The sequence below is a fragment of the Diorhabda sublineata genome, chromosome 4 (genome assembly GCF_026230105.1).
Source record: "Diorhabda sublineata isolate icDioSubl1.1 chromosome 4, icDioSubl1.1, whole genome shotgun sequence".
NCBI classification, from domain to species: Eukaryota; Metazoa; Arthropoda; class Insecta; order Coleoptera; family Chrysomelidae; genus Diorhabda; species Diorhabda sublineata.
The window spans coordinates 25,634,206-25,643,425 of NC_079477.1; positions in this window are offsets into that span (position 1 = coordinate 25,634,206).

Here is a 9,220-nt window from a genome sequence, read left to right on the forward strand (position 1 = left end):
AATCCTCTTAGAAAGTTATTCAGCTTCAGGTGTAGTGCTAGAGTGTTTCCAGAGAATCTGTCGTAGAGGTTTCATCCGCTAGCTGTATTATCTGTGAGTCTATCGTCTTCAGGTGTCCATTGAGGCGATACTGCTCCGATAGAACTTCTGTTAGTATTTATACGTTGTTTTCGGTCAGTTTGATACATCAAACAGATCTTTGCGCCTGTCTTAACCCTTGTAGGTCATCCCAGTAATTGGTTTTACCCTCATCCATTTTCTTTTTTTCGATTTTAGAAAAATGGAGTTGACAAAATCTCCTTTTTGTAAGCCTTCATGTAGACACAAACTATAACAAATTTACTGTAAATATTCATTCATTATGACACGAGTATGAATTATTTCTTTTCGGTCATTGTAGATTTGAATCATTCGCGTGATCGTAGTGACCTTTGCGTGCAACAAACCACTGTGTATTGCGAGATGCATCGTTAACAAACACACCTGTCACTTTTTGGCATGTGGGCGATCGATGATCGTGGTCAGCTGGGGAAATTGATGATGATCATACACATTGGCGTATCTAAAAACAAGAAACTACTATTTTTTGTTGATATAGAGTACAAAATAAACAAAATTTGGTATTTGCCGTAGTTTGCGTAAATATTTTTCATTTGATTCTTCATAAGTAGTTGCTTCCCAATCTTCAGGGTATACGTTTCGTTTCAAATTTCGCCAAAAACGTTCAATTGGCTTCAGCTGAGACACAATACGAACCTTTCTAGACTTTTCAATGAATAATGAACACTGCAAAAGCTCCCATAATTTCCTTTACAGAATTAGCAGTTGCCATATCTGGCAAAACTACAAAATTTCCTTCAGGATGGTATTTTATCATGAGCTGCATTAATCTAGATCTGACTCACTAATTTTCATATATTTTGGCGGTTATAGAATTTCGAGAAGGAAAAATATATGCCAACTTTATCAACACTTTGAGTTTAATTTTTTTTGTTTTTTTAAATTTACTGCTAAATTAACTTCCTCGCCTTTCCAAACCTTCAACGGGCGAAAATTCGTTATCATTTTTGTTGCTTTTATGAATATTTAGGTACCAATGTTCTTGATTTTTGAAGTAAATTCTGTTCCTTCAGCATTTTGCTTATATATTTCTATTGATTTCGAATTATCAGCCAAATTTTCGCAAACTGAATCCCAGTTTTCTATGAACCGCTTTAACCGAAGCTTCTCTCTTCTTTTTTGGCATTTTTTTTGGTTTCCTGCCTGATCCTGACTTTCTTTCCTTTGAAATACCTGTCTCAAAATGCTGACTTGTATCGTAAATTGTTTGTCTGGTTATTCCCATTTTTACAAAGTTATTAAACGTAAACGATTTATCTTCAGATCTTGATTTTGTTCATAAAACTTGGCATGTCAATGAGATATAATATAAATATGCATTGGTTGCTTTAAAATTACAGGGTTTGTCCGGAAAGTAATAGGACTGATTTTCTTCCGCCGCGATTGTACTTCAGAGCGTGCGCGCAGCGACTGGATTCGGTAGAGGGCGTTCCTAGCTAACAAACGAGCGACTGGTCAGTTGTCTCCGAGCACCTGGAGAGTCAAGACAGGCATTTTCGCGCGACGTGTTTTTGTGAGTTGTGCAAGCCGAAAATGCAGCGCAGAGGTACGCGATTAAATTCTGTGTGAAACTCGGTAAATCTGCGACAGAGACGTTTGATATGATCAAGCAGGCTTACCCAGATGTTGCTTTAGCAAGAAGTGGTGTGTTTTGGTGGCACCAGGCCTTTTTGGAGAGCCGGGAAGAGGTCGCCGATGAAGACCGTGCTGGAAGACCTTCGACTTCGACAAACACCGACAATGTGACTCGTGTGCGCAAAGTTTTGAACACAGACCGTCGACTGTGTGGAAGTGCTCAAGAGAGGGTCAATCGGGTCCGACAAGACATCGCAGCAGACTGGAAGTTGCACCACGCCCCGGTTCACACCGCCTTTCTTGTGAACAGCTACCTGACTAAGGCCGGCATTCCAACACTTCCGCAGCCGCCCTACAGTCCAGTTGTGGCCCCCCGGTCTTTTTTTTGTTTCCTCGCCTGGAAAGGCCGATGAAAGGCAAGCATTTCGAGACGACAGAGGAGATCCAAGCAGCATGCACCGCGGCTCTCAAGGCTATTCCGGAGAATGCCTTCCGTGACGCCTTCAATGCTTGGAAATCGCACTGGCAGCGCTGCATCGACGCAGAAGGAGCCTATTTTGAAAGTTTTTAAAGAATTGTAACGATTAATAAATTTTTTTAAATCGACTCAGTCCTATTAATTTCCGGACAAACCCTGTAGATCTGCTTCGATACTTTTGTACTATATTTTAAGCCTATTTACAGGAATCACAGTGTTACTGATATTGCAATGAAAAAAAGTCAGTTATTGTTTCATTAGTTTATTGAAGATTAAATTTATTAAGTGTAGTGTCTTAATGCCCAAACAATCACTTAAAATAGTTAACTACCCTGATATTGATTTCAATTAAAGCCTTTAAATTCTGATAACAACGAGACAAATCTTTTACCATATTTCAGTCGCTTTTGAATTGCGTCAATTATTTGGTTATTCTGGAGTAAGGTGCATCCTATACAGGGTGTCTCACGACGAGTTAAAACTATCTGTGTATGGCAAAATACTCATAGTAAAATCATGAAAATTTTTATGTTTGGGTTTTCGGATACGATCTTTTTAACTAAAATATTTTCAAAGAAAGCCGACTTGTATCTTTGTTATTTTAAATAGAACAAACTGTACATTAATACATTTTTGAAATTTACGTAAAATTTAAGTATACTTTTATCTGAAAACTTTTTTCGAAAAATGCATACGTTTTGAGTTATTAATTTTTTTGTAAAAAATTTCACCGTTGCAGACACTTATAAATTATTTTTTTACGAGAATATCCTTAAAGATATGAAAATGGTGTCTATTCGGTTGCTTTAAGCAAGGTTAGACGTATTTAAATATATGTTGAAAAATTTTTTATTTTACACAGGGTGTGTATAAACAGTGTTCAAAGTTTAACTTATGAATATCAAATTCCTATATTTTTTTAAATAGAACCAACCGGTTTTTTCTATTTTAATGCATTCACGGGTAAAAATTCAAGGCAAATTCATGATATTAAATGTTTTCAGTAAATTCTTAGATATGCAGATATGGTCTAAATTTTATTTTGCCGTATACAGATAGTTTTAACTCGTCGTGGGACACCCTGTATACTTAAGCCTTAAGCTTAAGACAGTTACATGTAGTGCTACTCCTATTCTTCCTTCCTGAACGTGGCATGTCGAGACTTAAATTTCTCAATAATCGAGTCTAATTCTTGCATTTCAATAATCAAAACAGTAACTTACTTTCTTGTTTAAAGGAATTAAGAGAAGATTTCGATTTCTTGAGAAACTTTTTCTAGAACGTGTTCTTCAAAAAGGTAAAAAAATTGCAGAAGAGTTTAAACATCATCATTAACTTCTGTTCAGGAAGGACCTGCCTTGGTAGCTGATTCCAAAAAAAAGAGTCTCGATAAATTGACGATCTAGGAGTCTGGAAGCGAACTCGGTGTTTATGAGTCACATCTACTTGTCGAGCTGGTTTTGCAGATACTGCTTTAAGTGAAATTCTTTTGAAAGCATGGAAGAGCATCTGCTGTGGTAGAATCAGTAAAACAGAGTCAGCTTAGCGAACCTGTCTTCTATTCTCTAAGTTATCCAAGCTTCTCGTCAACTCTGGGTCGAAGAGGGCTCCAAGTTTTTCAGAAGCTGTCTTAGCAAATTCGGCCACGTGACTATGCCAGGACATATTTCTCCGAATCTCCACGCCCAACAAGCGAATTTGCGGTGATGGTGATATTTTATGTCCAGACATGATCAAATTCTGAGCAGCCTGGGTCTGTACTGCATTAAACTCAATCAGATTACTTCCAGGCATTCAAGAATGTTTTCAAAATCAGTATTGATTGTAGTGATCTGTTGCTGTCTACTAATTTGGGTGTTAGCCTAGTTTATTGAGGCGGCTGATTTAAATGACGATACCAGCGTGATATCCTCGGCAGTTTTGTCGAGCAGATCATTGATGTAGAAGAGAAAGAGAGTCAGTGATAAGATGCATCCATGGAGAGTACCAGCATTAACTTCAGGCCTTTGTGAGGTTTGACCATCGATAGATACTTGGATGGATCGGTTTTTGAGAAAGCTACTAAGCCAGTCGATAAATGAGGATGATAAACCGTACGATATAAATTTATTTAGATGGTTGGTAAGCCAAAAACTGTCAAGAGCCTTCAACATATCCGATGCTATTGCTCGGGATTCCCCATATTTCTCTCTAGCTTCAGTCCAGACGTTGATGACATAGGACAGGAGATCCTCGGTTAATCTACATTTTCGAAAGTGGTATTTATGGTGGAAGTCTCAAGATATTTCAAGATTAGCTGGTTAACGACTTTCTCGATGATCTTGGTAATGTCTGGGACTTAAAGCAATAACACGGTAATTGTTGGGAACCGACTTTTTCTTTTTTATTTTGGTATGGGTTGAATACGAAAGTTTCTAATCTACAGGAATTGATATGGTAAAATGGAGAAATTGCAAAAACCGACCGCAACTAAAACATTATTCTTTGTATGAGATTAAAACTACTGAGGTTACTAGTTATAATTTTTTACCAGTCGTAAAAAACACCGCACGCGTTTATAATAATGATATTAAATCTCTCATTTCGAAATTTTTTATATTTAATACAAATTTCCCTTGATAGTTAATAGAATAACTACAACCAAACTTTCGTAATTTTTTATAGTAATTACATAATTGTCTCATTTGATATATATATATATTATATTATCTGATATCTTCATAACAACATCTGATAAGAAAATTACCTAAAATTCTTGCATTTACCAAATAAATTTCCTATTATTAGAAATTGGATCACGAACGTCGCGTCATCGAGGGTAGAAGCAAATGGGTAAAATAATATAAATGCGGTCTGGGCACGTCACTTGTCTTAATATGTTGCGTGGGAATTCGAAGCTGGCTTTGACATACATCAAAGTACCGCCGACACAACTGAAAATAGCAATCCATAGGGGAACGTTAGAAATTCGGCAAACGAACACAAATACGTAAATTAATTACTACATGGTTCATTTGTTCAGGTTATATCATTACATGATCCTAAAACAGTGAAGAAACTTTTTTGAAAATAGACATGGATCGTTTATTATATTATTTTCAAAGATCGTGTATAATTTGGACTTGCTAACTGAACCAAAGAACAGAAGATAATTAGGAACAGGAAGAGATTGATCAAAGGGCCTTATCAGAAGAAATAACAGAAAAAGAAATTGAAGAAGAAGTTGAAGAAATCACAAATAAAATGAGAAAGCACTTAACAAAGATGATACAAGCGTAGACCAAATATGAACGAAGAATATATCAATTAGCTAGGAAAATATGGTTTGTGGGAAGAATGGGAAACGAATTATCACTATTAAAGTGAGAACTGGCTGCAAAAAACTTGGCCTATCGAGTTACCGGATGAAGTATTTTTTGAATGATACTACTTACTGTAAATATTGAAAAAATCATTTAGTGCCAGGGCAAATATGGTGCAAAATATTGCTATATTTTTTCTACGGTACATTTTTTGAACATAAACTGTACCTATCGAGTAACCGCTTGAAACTGATTTAGTAAAAAATAATTATGAACAAGTGCCTTGTTAAATATGGTGCTAATCCTTTGGCACGACACTTTATTAACTTTTTTTTGTTGCGTTACCGTACCTATCGAGTAACCGCTTCAAATTATAATCAAATTAAAGTTTAAACATTTCTTATTAATAAAATACATTAGTGCCAACATCTGATGAGTAACAATTATAGTAATTTTTATTCATACGAGTATTTTATAAAATATAAACATAAAATACAAGTTTTCTAGTATAATTTACTATAAAATTAATTATATAATAATATAATACTATATAATAATTAATATAATACTTAAATATCTAAAAATATACATTAAAACATATAAATGTAATTATTATTAAATGTTATCAAGATCATTATCATCACTATCGTCATGATCATCGTCACTTTTATCATGATTATCAACATGGTAACCTTTATTTTCATAATGATTATCAGGGCCGGATTAAGATTTATAAGGCCCGGGGCTAAAATAATGACGGGCCCCCTTAAGGAATTCGAAAACCCGGAAAAATTCACGAAATAATATCAATACGTTAGATTTCTGGGATCAACACATCAAAAAATACAGAATGATTTCCAAACGATGGGGCCCTCTTGGACCTGGGGCCCGGGGCTATAGCCCCCCCAAGCTCCTAGCTTAATCCGGCCCTGATTATTATCATGGTATTATCGTCATGAACACTGTCATTGTTTTTGTTGCAATAATCATTATCATAATAATCATCGTCACAATTATCAATTTCATCAAGCTCCACTTCATCAAGTTCTACCATAACAATGTCTTCAAGTAAGAGAGGTGTCGGATCACATTCGCGGTTCAATTTTATTGTCATTAACTGTCCATCCGCATTGTTCTGGTGAGAAATTGATGCAGTTAGCTTCTGTAGCATTTATCACATTGAAGTTACATAAATTATTCTTAGAATTTTTTGTTTCGGTGATTTCCAGCATGTTGGAAATTGAGTTGAATAAAATCTTTTTACATTTTTCATAAAATATTCTGCTACAGATGTTGACGTAAATCGATTATTAAACATTAATAATATCGCATAATTTTCATTATTACAACTTATTCCATAAATTTTACAAGTATATTCTTGCAATATTTTCATAATTCTTAAATTATCAATTTATCAATATTATTTAAACTAGCGAATACTTGTTGAAGTTTCGGGTTCCTTAATAATTCTTTAGAAGGCATAATTTTACCTTTTCTGAAAAAGCTAGCTGTATAATTGCATCCAGTGTATGCATGGCTAAGAACGACACACAAGATCACCAAGTTTTTTAGCTGGTTTAGTGCAATTAATGAAATTTATCACATTACATTTCGATTCTATCGTACTTAAATATATATCTAATGATGCTAACTTATGAATATTTCCAAGTATTATCTCAGTGTCAGATGCTTTCATCATTACTTTACTGTCATTCCCCAATTCACTAGGCTAGTTGACAAAATTTGAAAATTAGTTCAAAACTGTAGCTTAGCGTCTATTTCACCCCAAAAATATACTATTTTTGAAAAAATAGGATTTTTACGTTAGTATTTTGAGTTTTTAGAAATGAATTTGAAGCTGACCGCCAAAAAGGTTAAGACTGACATGGCGTCTTGAATGACGTCACACCTCGCGAAACATCTGTGTTTGTTTATGACAGTCAATTGTGTTTTTTAATAAATAATGAATTCCTCGTATTATAAATACTGTATAGTGCCCCAATGAGAAAGTACAACGATAAAAACGCCAGACAAATTATTCTTATACGTTCCAAACAATAAAGAAATACGAAGAAAGTGGTTAAAAATGGCAAGGAGACAAAATACTCTTACTTTATCAACTAATTCCACAAATTATTTCTGTGAAGATCATTTTGATGTAAGTATCAAACAAAGCTTGATGCATCTATTTATAAATGTACAAAATCCACCATAATATACCACACATAACATATAAAATGTAATGACTTAATTAAGTTAAAGTTATTGAAACTTTGTATTCGCTAACCTCAAAATCAGTTAAGAATTTACATTCCACAGTGGGCAAATGTTTGTTTTTCACATAATACTGACATATAAGTTTTAACACTGCGAACTTCCGATGAACAAAAGTAGGTGTTCGATGCAAAAAAATTTGTCAAGCATAACTGCGTCAATTTTGGGCAAATTAGTGCAGTTTGCTTTGTTAAATCCTGTTTTCATTGCAAATTATACCTGTTTAAGATTTAAGATTAAACTAATAACGAACTTTAGTAATTTAACAACAATTGTTAAAAACTCGAAATAACCTGGTTAATTTATATGAAAATAACAGCTACAACATAGTGTTTCGCGAGGTGTGACGTCACGCTTTTCTGATTGGTGTTTATTGTCACGTGATTAAACGCCTCATTTTGTCGATTTTATTTTCCAAAAATATCAATAATCTTTTATTATTTTTGTTGAAAAGTTGTTTTTTTATTTACTAATTATCATGGTTAATCATTAGAAGCTCAAAGCTATCCGATTTATTCTTAATGGAATCAAGCCTATTCGAGTTTCGGCCTCTTCATAATTACATGTAAAATCTTTTATAATATAATTTACAATAGAATTATTTATTAATTGAAAGGAAAAACATTGATCTTTGGCACTTGTTCATAATTATTTTTTACTCACTCGAAACTAAATGTTGAAATCAGTTTCTAGCGGTTACTCGATAGGTACAGTTTATGTCCAAAAAATGTACCGTAGAAAAAATATAGCAATGTTGTGCACCATATTTGCCATGGCACTAAATGATTTTTTCGATAGTTACAGTAAGTAGTATCATTCAAAAAAGACTCGATAGGCCAGATTTTTTGCAGCGAGCTCTTAGACTAATATACAAGAAAAGTGATCAACACCAATGCAGTAACTAGCTAGTAACACTCGACAACAGATGTAATACGTACAATGAAACAAATGATCGAAAAGCACTTGAGCCCACGTAGATGCTCTTCAAGATGCCTTTGACTCAACCAAAAGAAGCCAACTATTGACGGCGCAAGAAGAAGATGTAGACGCAAAACTGAAAAGATTAGTAAATATGACTATGACACCTAAAGAAAAATCTGATTAAGATTAACAAAAAAATTAAGGCAATTTTATTCAATCTAAGATTAGAATACATAATGAGGAAAATTTATAAAGGAAAATCAAGGTCAAGTGGTGGAGAAATAATCACCTACGCTGTTGATACAGTATTGTAACCAAAAGAAGTCCTTTAATGGAGACAATGTTTAACAGAGAGAAAGCGGATGAGTGTAAATATCAACGAAAAGAAACCAAAAGTTACGAGATTTGGAAAGTAATATCAAGGTGGAAAGGTTAAAGTTGGAGAGTTTGAAATTATGGAAGTAGAAACTTTTAAGTATCTCGGTGTTATGATCAATAATAGATGAGACAGGAGTACAGATCTCTTCTGTTTTAAAATTAGTTTTTTTTT